Raw genomic sequence first — 14,527 nt, forward strand, 5'->3', positions numbered from 1 at the left:
TGCCCCACACCATGAATTTGCACCTTTCCTCAATCGCTGTTAGAATTCTTCATTTATATTGGCAGATATTTTTTACTTCCTTGAAGACGTGTTATTGTTTCTTAAAATTCTTCTCATATCTTCTCATGGATGCTGCCCAGAGAGCTGAGGCAGAACTGATATTTTTACAAATATTTCCAAAATGGTGTCGGCGTGGTAAAATTACCAATTTTATTTTTTTCTCCTACAGGAGGGAAAAAAAAAAAAAGATTTAAGTTGGTCTGTAGCGAAGTTACTGACTTGTCTCAAAAACACCTCAAGGTTTTATAGTTAATGCTTAAGTCCCTAAAGCATCCCCTCTGGCTGAGCCTCCCTTCCCCTATGTGTTTTCTCCTTTGAACCTCTAATTCCAATTCATTTCAGAAAAATATCGTCATCGTTTGTCTGCACTCTGCTTTCTGCTCCAACTGTGTGCACCTACCAAGGTCTGCTTTGAACCCATGTCCGTGATTAAATTCATTCTCCCTTTCTGTTTTCCAGCTTCTATCTGCAAAATGGCTCTCACTCCATTTCTGTGAGAACTCTTCCCGCAAACCGGGTCCCTAAGAGGATTAGTGAAGGGGATACCAATTTATTTATACTCACCTCAGCATGGTAGCAGCCAAACACTGTAAGTTGCTGGATTATGAAATGGCCTGTAGCACATGAAAGGAGCTTCAATCTTCTGGTGCGGTTCAGAGCGGACAGGTGTCTGCTGCACAGCTGCTCTCAACTGATCCCCAATTTTGGCAAGGTTACTTTTTTTTTTTCCTTTTTGACCTGCTCGCGTTGGTAAGATGAACAGGTGTGCTCAGAAACAAACGGACCATGGAGATTTGGTCCCTTTTTTAAAGGCAAGGCCAATTTTCAGGCCTCTTTCAGTTGCACTTCGCTAGGGGGGAAGGAAAAAAAGAACTCAAGAGAGGTATGGAGAGTTAGGGAAATCCCTCAAACTCGGTTTAATTACAGATTCCTGGCACTCCCAGTGCCGGGTGATGCTGCCACTTGTGTTTTCTTCTATAGTGCCTGGCTTGCACGGTCCCAAGCAAAGTTAAATACATGTCTATGACCACAAGAAGATGATGCCTCTGTTTCTTTGTGCCAGCCTGGAGGCCTGGAGTTTAAGTCCTTGAAAAACAAGGTTGCTGGACTCTAGTAAATAAAGTGTCCGGATGTTAGAGATGATTCACAAAAAGCAATTAAGAAAGCAAAGTGCTTTGCTGCTGAGCGTAATGTCTTGAAGATGTCCTTAGGACTGTGTAATGCTGCAGACAGTGGGTAAGTGACCGCTGTGCTTAAGATTAACCAACCTGTTTCCAGCGTAACTCTTCACTTGGTTCTCATGATCAAAACTTTTATTTATCTATTAAATTTTTTTTTGGTAGCTGAATTTTCCTTACTTAACCATTGCTTCAAAATAGTTCCCATCCCTTCCTTTTTAAATCTGTGAAGAACAGCCATTGTAATATTTTCCATGGGAGAAACGTGCTTCTTTGAAATTTAAATACCGGAGATGGCAAATAATTGAAATTCATCAAACGTGATTCAGTTGTGGAGTTGGGTTTTCTTTCAGTGCTACCCTCCTGCCTTCCAGCCCTGACCTTCCACAAGGCACAGAGCAGCCCACTTGTGGTGCCATTTGCAATAAGCAAGACAGAGCTGTGTTCCAACACGATTGGGATTCTTGCTGTGCTCAGAGATGCCCAGCGTGGCCACATGGCCTAAGCAAGAGGTAGGCAAACATCTCCCTGCATGGCTTTTCCAGTCCCTAACTAACCTGTGAGCTTCCAGCCGTGCTGCTGGCTCTGCCCATTGCGTTGACTCCTCCAGCTGGATGCCTTTTGCTTCTCTTGGTGTCTGCACGTGGTCCAGAGCTGGAGCTTGGCTTTGCCGTGCCCTTCATTAGACCAGGCATATATGCTAAGGGAAGCAAAATAGTTTACTGATTTATCATGGATCATTAGATGAAGTAACTATTCTTAAAACATCACCAGTATGGATACAATAATTAGAGATGTGCTTTTGTTAACATTGCCAGCCTCTACCCTCTTGTACAGTACCCTTGGGTACTAAATAATTACCCACTTTGTGTGGTTATCTAGCTCACTAATTACCCACAAAAATTGGGGTCAGGTGTTAACTGCTTGAAATAAGTATCCTCCAAAGACTTGGTTAAATTGTGTAAAGAAATTATGTGTTTGCAGCAAAACTTAAAAGCAAAAAAAAAAAAAGCAAACTTTTTTTTGTTGTTGGAAGGAAGAGGGGAACACAGACAGGACAATGGATGTAAATTGTCCTCTGTGATGGCAACACCTTGCACACAGCTATGATGCTGGGGTTGGAATCTACAAGGGATGGCTGGCGGATGCAGTCTCTCTCATCCTCTGCTTTTCCCAAAGATGAGATCCCTCAGTACATAGAGTCTGATTCTTCCCCTATCCAGGCTGATGTCAGTCGGGGTTGTGTCGGTATAAATAAGAAAATTTGTATGCATGGATTCCTGGGCTGCCTTTACTGCATAATTCCCCCTCCTCTGTCACTCAGGGACTTCTGCATTGCACCCAATAATTGAATTATGCATTGTATATATATTTCCATATGTTTATTTTAGTTGTTTCGAACTCTGTATGCATGCGGAATCTCATTCCAGGGCTGCTGCTCGTAAAATGTAGCTCGCTTTGAGTAATAATTTAATTCCTGCGTTCAGGGAGTTACCCCAGTGAGTCAAAGATTTCTAGATAGCCCCACCCTCCCCAACTTCCCGAACACTTACACTGCAGTCACTTTCTCTTTGCCAGACCCACACAAGACGCCAAGGCAGCCAAAATCCCAGGAGGCAGCTTGTCCTGCCCGCCCCGTTTTAGCCCCGGGGGAAATAGGAAATAAAGCCCCGAGAGCCCCGAAACCAAAGCCTGTGAAATACCTGGCTTAGAACAGAGGGATATTGAATAGCCTGTCCTCCTAACCTGGTGTCTCACACCGGGACTCGCTGTCTGCAGCACAAAGGAAATTGATGTAAGTGGGAACGAAGATGATTCTGAAAATCCCACCGTGCAGCTTCGGGATGTCTGGCCTCGCAGATGCCCTTAACGCTGCAGTGCTGAGCACCTGCACAGCGCCCAGCCTAACAAAGGAGCTGCCTTATTTATTTATTTCCGTGGCAGCGTTAGGTGCTTTTTCCCCTGCGGTTCCCACTGAAGCAGCCTGGATAGGGTCCGGTTCTGGCTATTATCGGTGCCCCCCGCCCCGTGGTTCGGGGGGGGGGAGGGGAAGGGGGGTCTCAGGTGGTGCTTTCTGACCAGAGCTGTGCCCATCTTTAGGGGCGTACCTGCGTTCTGCATCCCTGCAGGCATCAGCCCTGCAGAGCACAATGCAGATTTAGTCGTCATCTTTGTCCCCCCCGCCCCTCTCCGCTCCCCGCTGATGTTAACTGTCTGTATTATTATTTATTGTTATCAAGGGATTTGGTTTGATCAATGAAGTGTATATACGTCTGACGGACATTCGGGGAGGAAATGCTTGGAGAATGAGTAACATGTCTGCAGTGGAGGGTGTGTGTGAGGAGAGAGCAGCATCAGTCCTAGAAACATTGACTGATGAGTTCATTTTAAAATCCAAGGGCATCTAGCTGGTAAATTAGCACATATTGCAAATATAGTCTGGTGCGAGAGGCAGCGGCTCTGCCATCGAGCGAGGGGGTGGGTGTGGAGGGGTGGGGGTCGAGGAGAGGAGATCGTCAGCTCTAAAGTCACGGCGGGCAGGAGCCGGGCGGTCCGCCTGCCTCCACGCAGACGCGGGGCGTGCGATTTCCACGGGCGGCTGCGGGCTGCAGTGTGGCGGGGAGGGGAACGGGGTGGGGGGAGCGAGAGAGCGAGAGAGAGATAGCAGCGGTGGATTTTATTGTTTTAAAATCCAGCTCCAGCCAGAGGGATGCTCGGCAGAGAGCTGCGGTCCCACCACTCCCCCTTTCCCTCTCCCACCCCCCCCCAGCTCCCCCCCCCCTTTTCTCCCTTCAGCCCCGCGGGAAGGTGCCGGCGGGGTCCCGGGGCCGCAGGCAGGGGCTGCCCGGCGGCGGCGGGGCCGGGGCGGCCGCGGCGGTTCCTCCCGGGAGCTTAAGGGATTATTGGGGAGGGGGGGGGGGGGAGCGGGTCGGGGTGTGCGCGAGGCTGGCGGCGGCGGCGAGGTTGGCGGGGGGGGGGGGGAGCCGGGTCCTTATTCTGTTAAAGATTTAAGTAGGCATGCAAGGAATCTCTAGGATAGTTGGCAAAGGGCGAGGGTGGGGAGGGGGGGGGGGAAGGATCCAAAAGAGTCTGTAACCAGACACTGAAGCTTTCCAGGAGTGAGAGTGTGTGAGAGAGACGGAGACAGAGCGAGAGGAAGAGAGGGGGCAGTGTGGTCTAGTACATTTTCATCTGGTCGTTGATTTGAGCCTGATGCTTGCTGTCCCTCAACAGCCTCCCTTGCCTGTATTTTTTCTTTCCCCCTCTCCTCTCCTTTCCCTTCTACTTCATCGAAGCCTAGGGGAGCCAGTAAAGATTAAATGTGCTTTCTAAAAGGCAGCCACTTCATGCAGCTATGTCTGCTCTCCCCCCCCCCCCCCATCTCCCCCCCCTTCCACTCCCCCTTTTCAAAATTAAAAAAAAAAAAAAAAAAAAAAGAGAGGGGGAGAAGGAAGGAGGAGGAAGAGGAGGACTGTAGTTTAATGATGTCGGGACTGGCTGATCCAGAAGGAGGAAAGAGGGAAAAAAAAAAGAAAAAAAAAAAAAAAAAAAAGGAGGAAAAAAAAAAAAAAAGATTTTGAGAGCCTGGACGAGGAAGGACTTTGGTGAATGGGCTCAGACTCCCGAGGTGAGAAAAGGACGGGGTGGGTGAGGATGGGGCGGTGGTGGCGGTGCCCGGTGCCGTGCGGGGCGGCTGCGGGGCGGGGAGCGGCGGGGCCGGGGGGGGGTTCTGCTTTCGGCAGCGGCGGATGAGGAGCCGCGGATATTTTGCATTTTTCAACTCGGGCCCTCCGGTACGTTTGGGCTTCTCCCCGGTTATGCCGCTGGGCCTAAAGCGATCCCAGAGATGGGTGGAGGGTGCAGATCCATATTATTTATTTGGGGGGGGGGAGGGGGAGGTTGGGAGAGAGGAAGGGGGGGGAAAAGGGAGGAAAGGGAGGGAGGGAAAGGGAGAAGAGCGGAGAAGGAGGTGGCAGGCTGGGGACGAAATCTTGCTCTCGGTTATGGCCGGCGTAAATTTCCATTGGCTGGGGTTGCACAAGGTGCTCGGAGAGGAGTCGGTGCGGGATGGAGTCCCTTTGTGTGTGCGGGTGCGTGCGGGGCGCGGGGTCCGTCCTGCCCGGGCTTTTTCTCCAGGTTTCCCTCCGGAGCCCCCGGGCCGCAACGGAGCTGCGGCAGCTCTGACAGCGCAGGGCTGGTCCCGTTCCGGCCGCCCCCGGCTGCCGCTGGGGGTGAGGAGAGGGCCGCGGTTTGCGGACCCCCTCCCAGCCCCCCCGGCCCCGTCCCTCCGCAGCGATCATAATAATAACAACAACGGCGGTGGGGAGCGAGGAGGGAGGAGGGCGGCGGGGCGAGGAGCTGCGGAGGAATTCGGTTCTTTTCCCCCCTTTTTCCTTGATATATTCCCTTTAAAAAAAAAAAAAAAATGTTTTAAAAATGCAAGCGGCTTGCCCAGCTGCACACACCCACCCTCGCCTCCCTCCCCCGGCTTGCGCACACACCGCACGCTCGCACTCGCTCAGCTCGCCCGCGCTCGCTCGGGTGTCAAAACCCGGCGGGCACGCAGCCCGGTCCGGCTCGGCTCGGCGCTGCCCTTCCCCTGCCCCACCGCCCGGGGCCCCCCCGCCGCCCCCCGAGCTTTTCCCCCCTGCTCTTGACGCTGAAGAGTGGAGCCTCCCCCGCTTCCAAATGGTGAGTTTCTACCTGATTTTCTCGCGGCTCGGGGTTTTTCTCCATCCCCGCCGGCCGCGGGCTGGCGGAGGGGGCGGGGAGGCAGCTCCTTTATGCTGCTGCACGCTTTGTGCCAGGCGGCTGCAGGGAGAGCCTGCATATTCCTGCTCTTATTTCTGCATTCCTTTTCGTTGAAACAATGAAAATAATTCCGTCACTGCCCCGAACTTCCCTTTCTTTCTTCCTCTTCGTTATTTAATGCATTTGTCGCAAGCGACCTTGGTGGGAGCTGTAAGGAACCTGCCGCGCCTTGTCGGTTTTTTTTTTTTTTTTTTTTTTTTTTTTGTGCAAACGATTAAAAATGGAATGTATTCTCTCAACACAGGCTCCTTAGAGAAGCTCTTTCCTTCCACCTGTGTGTCCTGTTTTGTAATCTTGAGCCAGGAATTGAACTTGCCTGCTATTCTTTCCCTCTCTCTCCTTTTTTACCTTTTATTTTTGCTCCCCGGTTTCTGCCAGGAGTAGCTCGTTGCGCCCCTCTCAATCCCTGAGACCCTAACTTGTGATGTTTAGCTTTTAAATCCACGGGTTAGGCTCTTGGGAGCTGTGAGTTGTGCTTTGACATCTTTATTTTCTTTTATAAATCTATCTATCGAATGCATACGCGGATATATAGAGACGTATACGCACACATACAACGCCGTTCCTTTTAATAGGGGGATGGGGGGGGAAGCAAAGCAAAGTGCAGCTCTCCTCATGGCAGGGAAGAGGTGGCCGCTCACCTTCCCAACCTCGCATTAACACGGCGTTGGTTGTGCCGGAGGTTTCTCTTGCTCTGTGTGTGTGTCTGTGTTCACGGGCTGATCGTGCAGTGATGCTGTACGGGGGTGTCTGTGTGTACACACAGCGTTGTTACATCCACGCGTGCGGAGATAAGAGACACGCGGGACGGATGGATGGAAATACAGCTCTTGAGGTGTGTGTATAGAGACACACACGGTCTGTATGAATATGTATGGGGGTAAATAAACCGGAGATATGTATATATATTTACATACGGAGGTGTATTAATAGCCGTAGCAGTGTTTTCTTGCTGTGCCTTGCTGCAGGCCGGTGCGGGCGCACAGCATCATCTCTCCTTGCTATTTTCCTCCTTGAGAGCAGCACGGAGTACCCTGAGAGCGTAACAGTAACAGCTCGGTACATTGGTGCTTGACCTCAGCTGAAATCCCAGCATGCCTCATGCTTCCAAGTTTAAAAACCGAACGATTAATCTTAGAAATGTGCTCTTCGGAGAGAGGAAAAAAAAATTAATATATATATATATATATATCCAGCCAGGAGAAGGGTTGGATCTCGCTGCTTGGTAGAGCGAAAATAAAGAATAAAATGGCTGCGTGCACCCCTGGTTGGAAATGACTGAAAGAAATCACCAGCAAACGCTGAACTTTTATTGTAGTCCTTTTCTGGAACGTCCAGCTTTCCTGGTTTTTCAGTCCCAACGCGATGTAAATGTCAAACGAGAAATGTTAAAAGTGTTCCCGCTGCTGTTTTCCTTATTAGATTTTCTTATACTGCTGTAAAACTAATTATGGCTGGAACTGTATTTCTTATCTGTGTTCTGGAAGGCGATTTGTAATGAAGTTACTGTACCTTGTTATGGCACCGAATTGCTGTCTGATATTTGAATGCAAATGCTTTAACTCCGACCACAATGCACCGAGAACGAATCGATGGTGCAACGTCGGGTTCTCTCAGCGCTCCGCACCCACCCGACGGTACCGTTGTTTGATAGGGATCGAACTGGAAAAGGTTCTGCTCCCTTCTTGCTGCTCTGTATTTTTACTTTTTATTGACGCTGTAATATTACTGACCGTTCTGAAAACAATGCCGACGGAGCCGCGTTTGTACCGCGTTTGTAACCCTGAATTTCAAAGCGAGAAACCTATCCGAGCGTCCCATTACCTGCTGGGCAAAGGGAGCGCAGCAACCCGCCCACCTTTGTGCTGACCCCATCCCCGCGCAGGGCACGGACAGACAGACAGACAAAAACTCCATTTTATTATTTATTATTATTAATTATTATTATTTTTTTTCCCCCCCACCAGCTTGCAGCGCGGGGCCGCGCTTTGTTGCAGCCCCCCGGGGGCGGTTCGGCTCTATTGTCTGCGCGCTGCCGCGGGGCGATGCGCGGCTGCGGAGGGGGGGATGCGCGGAGCTGCGGCAAAACAATGGCCGGGGGGGGGGGGTTGCTGAGGAAAGGAGAGGGAGGGGGACCGAGGAAGGGAGGAGGAGGACGAGGGGGGGCTCTCCGTGCTGCAGAGGCAGCGCCCGCTCCCCTCCCCGCCGGGCGCGCAGCGCTGAGCTCCGGCGCAGTGAAGAACATAATTGGGAGCGGGTTCAATCACTACCAGTCTAGACTCGCCCAGACACATCAATTAGAGGGGCTGGCGGCTTAAAGGGACAGAGCGGCCGCTCCGGGCCTTGCTGCTGCAAGGGGAAAAAATAATACGAACGGAGGAACCGAGAGTAAAGAAACCATGCGGGAATAAAATAAGGAGGGAGATCACAAAGCGGGACCCCGTCCTTTTTATTATAAAGGCTTTTCCAGGCATAACGGGAGGCGTTTTCTCACCCATCGGCTCCCAGCGCAGGTTCCGCGGGGCTCTGCGCCAATGTCAGCGTTCCCCTATTAATAGCCGACGGGAGGGAGCGCTTTGCAGGGAGCTGCGCCTCAACGCTGCGCTTCTGCGGCGTTCTTTGCCTTCTGCAGACAAAAGGAGGGATGTTGTGTTCGGGCTTCGCTTTGGCGTGGTGACCGTAGAGGTAAAGGCAGAGCTCGTCTTAGCCTGACACCGTTCCTTCAGTGCTGATTTCATTCCGGTGTGTTTAAAGCGGAATGAAAGCAAGCTGTGGGCAAAAAGCAGTTCTGTGTTTGAAGAGGAAAATGGCAGAGAAAAATAAAGTGTTGGGCGTGAGTTGAATTAACAGAGAGAAGGAATCGGGCTCGGTGTGGATCGAAGGTTGTGTTCAGCTCTACAAAATGCCAGGCTGGGGCTCGTTGCAGGCAGGGATATGTGGAATATGCCATCCTGACATTTAATTTAACGCACTCCCAAGTATTCTGTGCAACACGTACTGCAGATAATTAAAGGGAGATAAAGAGGACAAAATAACATCTGTCTTTTTGGAATATTGCACTTAAGGAAAAAATAATAATAAAACAGCCCTCCAATTTTGCACAACCCTGATATCTGGGAGCTGTGTCCGAGCAGCAGCTGCAGCATCCAGCTCTGTGAGTTTGACCTCCTTGTAGCTGAGCTGGAACTCGCTTTCCCAAGTTGAAAGGCATTGGGGTTTGGTGGCTGTAAAAAGAAAGAAAGGATAAATATAATCCAAGGCAGCTTTCTTCCATTGCTGCCCTTTTATTTTAACACGAGGCTGCATGGCCTTGTGGCTCCAAACCTGGAAGAAAGTCTGTCTTTTCCTTCTGAATCATTTCCAAAGCGCGTAAGGATTTATTGGGCCGGCCACCAAATTGTAGCTGAGATCCGATTGCTGAGCATAGTGGCCGGTGCTGATTAGGTGATTGATTTATTTCTAATTGATTTCTAATTCAAAACTTCATTCTCGGTATAAATCTTTGCTATGAAGGCTCAGCTTAGGAGGAAATCTGACTGCAGCCTCAAAGTCATTTTGAGGCAGCCGAGTGCTTGCTGCAAATGGCAGAATTCTGCACCTCTTGCTGTCGGTGCTGTTAACTCTTTCATTTCTCAGTGCTTTAACGTGATGAAATGTTTATTCCTAACAAGCATTTGTTTATTCCTAATAAACATTTGCTCCCAGCCCTGGTAATAACAGAAGGCAGAGTATCAGGTAAACGCTCACCTGCTCCTCAGCTGCCAAATGAGTTGGGCACTTTAATGGCCGCTTTCCTTTTGTGCCGCCTTATTATTTTAATGATTATTTTGGGTTTTTTTGGTTTTTTTTTCCTTTCCTGGGAGCAGAACGGAGCGGGGCTGTGAGGTGGAGCAGCTGGCGGGGCTGTGGGTTCCTGCTGGCACCGTGCAGCTCTGCTCACCCACTGCCAACTGCACAGCGCTGCTGCCCGGCCCCGTTCCCAGCGCTCGGAAGGAAAGAGCATCCCGGTTCTTCTTCACTCTTGGGAACACACACATTGTTTCAATAATCCAGGCAATAAATGCTAATTAGTAATGCTTAAGGACCCTACCAGTCAGAGTCATTACCATAATCTACCTCTTCCTTGTTAAAAACGCTCCTTGCTGCTTTAAAATTTTGCCAGGCGATGCTTTCTTTGCTCTTCCTCTGGAAAGCTCTCCCTGTTGCGTTAGCAATGAGCGGCAGCTCTGCTGTAGCACTCAGACATTCTGTGTAGGCAAAGCATGTGGCAAATGGAACCGGGGCTCGAGAGAAGTGCAAGGAGCTTTTCCCACACGTCAGATTTTTCTTCTCAAACAGATATTTTTGCTTTGCTGTCCTTCTCTGCACCCTCCCCAGCACCACCAAAGCCCACTTACAGAGGGAGAACAAAGGAAATCACGAACTATAAAGGCATCATTAAGTGTGAGCAGCAGCGGCGAGGTAGCGTGTGTGATATGACAACATATTTCATGGCACAAAAGTAGAGATAATTAAATAATTCAGCGGTATTCTTAGCTAATTAGCACGGAGATCTTTCAGAAGCCATCAGGAAAATGGATCTCATCAAATCTAATAATACGCTACATTTCCCCACGATGCTGTGTTTTCCAGCCTTGCTGCCTCTCCACCACCCGATGCAATAACACAAAAGGTTACAAATAGTTGCACGTTTAATTGGGCTGTTTTTCAGGATCGTCTTTTCTGCACAAAATGATTCGCTCTTTAGAGGAGGGCAATATATGCGGCTGGAATTTCCAATATTAGCCAATAAAAAAGAAAAAGAATAATAACCGTAGCTTCACAAAAGCTGGATCTATTAAAAATGATCCATTATTATCAGCTAGGAGCCATTTTGGGCTGATTGCAGTGGGGCTGACTCACTTTGAGTTGGGCTCAGAGAATTAACGCCGGCGTCCGAGATCTTTTTATAGAGTTAATTGGGGACATGGATTGCCTGCTCTCTGATTTTTCCTGCCATCGAGCTGCACGTGGCAGAGCTGGGGTGAGGCCTGTGCCCTCTGCTCTGTGTGCTCCGCTCTGATATCAAGGCCCGTGGCACCAGCTGGGCAGAAGGCAGCGCTCAGTGCTGTGGCTGTCCTGCAGGATGGCTGTAGTTACGTGCCATGCCAACGCTCCCCTCCCCTTGGCTGCATGAGTTGTGCAGCAACAAGCAGTGAAGCAGTGGCTGTGTGTGTGCTCACCAGCCCCAGCTGGCAGCCTGCAGGTGTGCAGGGCAGCACGACGGGTACCTGCAGGGCTCTGGCAGTGCTGCTGAACCCACAGCACGCTCTCAGGAATTTGGTGCATCAGATGTTAGTCAGAGCATCTCATTGTATGACCTCGATCCGAGCGTGTATCCACGTGATGTGTTTAGGAGCTGATCTGCTGGCTGCGTTGGATGCACTCAGGTTATAAGCACTGGTTCTGGCCTTTGTTTCAGTCCCAAACTGGGTGATGGATTCCGGTGTTACAGTGATGGACTGCCCAGCCCGGTGCTGTTGGGGGTGCAGTGCTCTGCCTCACAGTTACTCGTTTGCACGTGCAGAGAGGCTTTTCCTCCTCCGCAGCGATGGAGACTGTTTTCTGTAGGGTGGGTGGAAGGATTATGAGGAGAAAAGGCAGCAGAAGGAAATCAGCACACCTGCAGCAGTGCAGCAACTCGTGTCTGCAGGGCTGCGGTACTTCATAGTCTACGTTCTTCCCCTGTGGGGCTTTCCAGGTTGTGAGTAAGGTTACTGAAATGCCATGGGACCCTCTTACGTCCCCCGGATGTAATTATGACTATGTTATTTCTGTGAGCAAGTCACAAAGTCACACATTTCCCCTCCCTTTTTTTTTTTTAATTCCTTTTTTTTTTTTTTTTTCCTTGTGCCCATCACCCAACTCTTTGTTAACTATGTTACTATCTGAGGATATTAAAATTACACACATATATATATATTCAAGATGAAAGCTGAGTCTCTGCATTACCAGGCAGGCCAAGTGGAAGGCAGAGACCGCCTGCTGCAGTTGTTGCTGTTGAGCTGCTCTTCCCAAGCAGCAGCCAATGTCCCTGAGTGCCCAACACAGAACCCTTCATTCCCAGGGCGGTGGGACCTACAGCAGTGTCCCAACAGAGAGGGCTGATGGTTGGGACACTGTATCTCAAGTGTGTGTTCTTTGTATCCTTATGCAGTCTGGATGGAGGGAGGTGGTCAGGAGGAGGGAGGGCATGTAAGGGTGAGCACAGGCTTTGCTGTGTAATATCTGCTTCTGTCCTTTAAGTAAAGCGTAGCATCCAGCAGCCGATGTCCAAGGATGGTTTGTGACACTTGTGGGCTCCGAGGGGTGGCTGGGCTCTGGCAAAATGTACACAGAGTGCAACTGTTCATCTCAAATCCCCCACCTGGGCTGTGTGTGCTGTTGTGTGAAGATGGGACACAAAGGGCTCCGTATGGCACAGCAGAGGACGAGCCAAAGCAGCACCTGAGAGATCCCCAGCAGCTCCTCTGGCTCCTGCAAGGTGCTGAACGACGGCTGCTTCTCCCCAAAGGCTGAAAGCACTCCCAGCCATCACACCCTGCTCTCTTCGCTGCTGACACCACTTTTAAGATGAATTATGTGAGAAATGCTGCAAAGCATCAGAGATTGAGGAGCTGCTTCGGTGCACGGATGCCATTCTGCGTGGAGTCTGCAGCTCACCTGAGTGCTCCTGTGGGGAGAGTGAGAAGTGGGGGAAAAAAAATAATAAAACGACAACCAAAAAAGATTGGTGGACTTTGGTTTTCGTATGCACCTGTGTTTGTATCGTGCCTGAACTTGCAAAGAGTATACGTGGTTATTCGCATGGAATCCAGTAAATGGTGAATCTGTAAATCAGTGACCCGAAGTGTGCTTGTCTCATTTGATCCCCTCTCCCTTCCCCCCAGGATTCCCCCTTTGGAGCACCTGGATGGAGCGCTTGGGGCTGGGGTGGGGAGGGCTGAGGGCAAAGCTCGGGGCACCCCATGCACAGAGGGTCCAAATTGGCCTCCAGTTGTTCGGATGTGTTTTCCCTTCATGGATATTCAGCAGGGCGAGGCGCTTTAAAAGAGATTTTCCAACTTTTAAGGCCAAACTACACTAAAAACCAGTGGGGTCTGTATTTCTCTCGCCTACATTTCACAGGTAATTCATGAGGAACATTGCAGCTTGGGCATAATTCCTTCCTCCTTCATCTCCCTTTGATCTTTTCCACGTGATCTCCCATCCCGTGTGCAGTTTTTGGGCTTTAATGTGGATTTTGAAAGATGCTTAAGCAGAACCAGAGAAGGAGGGAAGCCACAGCTTTGCATTGCTGATGCTCTGCTCGCTGCCATCATGTCAGTGCAATACAAGGAGAGTTAGAAATAATAAACATGTAAGCACATGGCATTTGTTGCAATTGCCAGGAATATGCAATGAAACCTCAAGTCCCCATATTCTCTGCACAGCCAAATGCTCCTTTGTCTCACAGTCATGGCATACGAGCTGACACTGCAAAGGCAGACAAGTAGAAACGCTCTATTTTTTTTCTCCTTGCCCTGTTCTAGGAAGAACTGTCCCCAAACCCCACCCACAGCAAGCACAACCCTCTGGCCATTGCGCCTGCATGGAGAGCCTGATGGCTGGGATCCCATGTAGCGAATCTGGGGGGGCTGCAGCCAGCAAAAGTGAGCTCCAGGGGCAGAACGAAGGCTTAAAGTCAATGTCCTGTGAGGGATTCTCTGAGTCCTTGCACAGAACGTGGTGGGACAGCAGGGAGGTGTGATTGCACATTTATCTTTTCAGTTGAGATACAGAACCCAAGGTCCCTCCTGTTCAGGGACAGATGTCCAAGGAGAAGCTGCATTCCTTTGGCACACACCGTGTGAAACCTTCCTTTTTTGTTGTTTGCTTTAATTCCTTTTTGGGTTTCAATACTGAAAAGGAGACAACGCTTGCCGGGAATGCCTCCTCAGCACAGAACTATAAGGACAAAACATTCTGGGGTGCGTTCAATCCAGGTTGGAATGTCTCTGTCAGAATACAACACAGGGCTTAAAGCTATGAAACGTGGAGCAACGCACGAATGTGCTTTGTTCACATATTTTTGTACCTCATTACTTAGTAGTGAGTCCCTTAATTTCAAGATATTTTGCCTCTGCTTCCTCTTCCCTGCATAGAGAAGGGATAGGGCTGCCTTTCAGCTCTCCTCATGCCTGGTTCTGTTCCTCCATGGGGTGGGCAGGTGCCTAAAAGCACTGATTAGGAAATTTGGCCAAGGCGCTTTGCCTGAGATGGCAGAGCTGATAATTGGATTTCAGTCCTCTGTGATCCAGTCCATTACTACAGCTATAAATCACAGTGCCTGCAATCACTTGTCTAATGCACCCTGAGTTTTAAAATGTTTCCTTTACGGCCTTTTCCCTCTGTGCCTGGGAATAAACCCGAAATAGGGCAGTGGGGACAGAGCTGCC

General features: G+C 50.0%; 2 long non-coding RNA genes across 2 annotated transcripts in view; one reads left to right on the plus strand and one right to left on the minus strand.

Annotated features, from left to right (window-relative positions):
* Positions 1–12,933, plus strand: part of LOC146542758 (uncharacterized) — a 30,433-nt gene extending 17,500 nt beyond the window's left edge. Inside the window, exon 2 of the long non-coding RNA XR_014879763.1 lies at positions 520–12,933. This is a non-coding gene — a long non-coding RNA (uncharacterized LOC146542758). The remainder of the gene's footprint in view (positions 1–519) is intronic.
* LOC146542759 (uncharacterized) lies at positions 5,614–9,251 on the minus strand. The gene is made up of 2 exons (XR_014879762.1): positions 5,943–9,251; positions 5,614–5,645 (listed from the first exon to the last, which is right to left on the minus strand). It is a non-coding gene; the product is annotated as an uncharacterized LOC146542759 (long non-coding RNA).
* Positions 12,934–14,527: the final 1,594 nt, after the last annotated feature.

Source organism: Meleagris gallopavo, chromosome 26 (assembly GCF_905368555.1).
Source record: "Meleagris gallopavo chromosome 26, MGAL_WU_HG_1.1, whole genome shotgun sequence".
NCBI classification, from domain to species: Eukaryota; Metazoa; Chordata; class Aves; order Galliformes; family Phasianidae; genus Meleagris; species Meleagris gallopavo.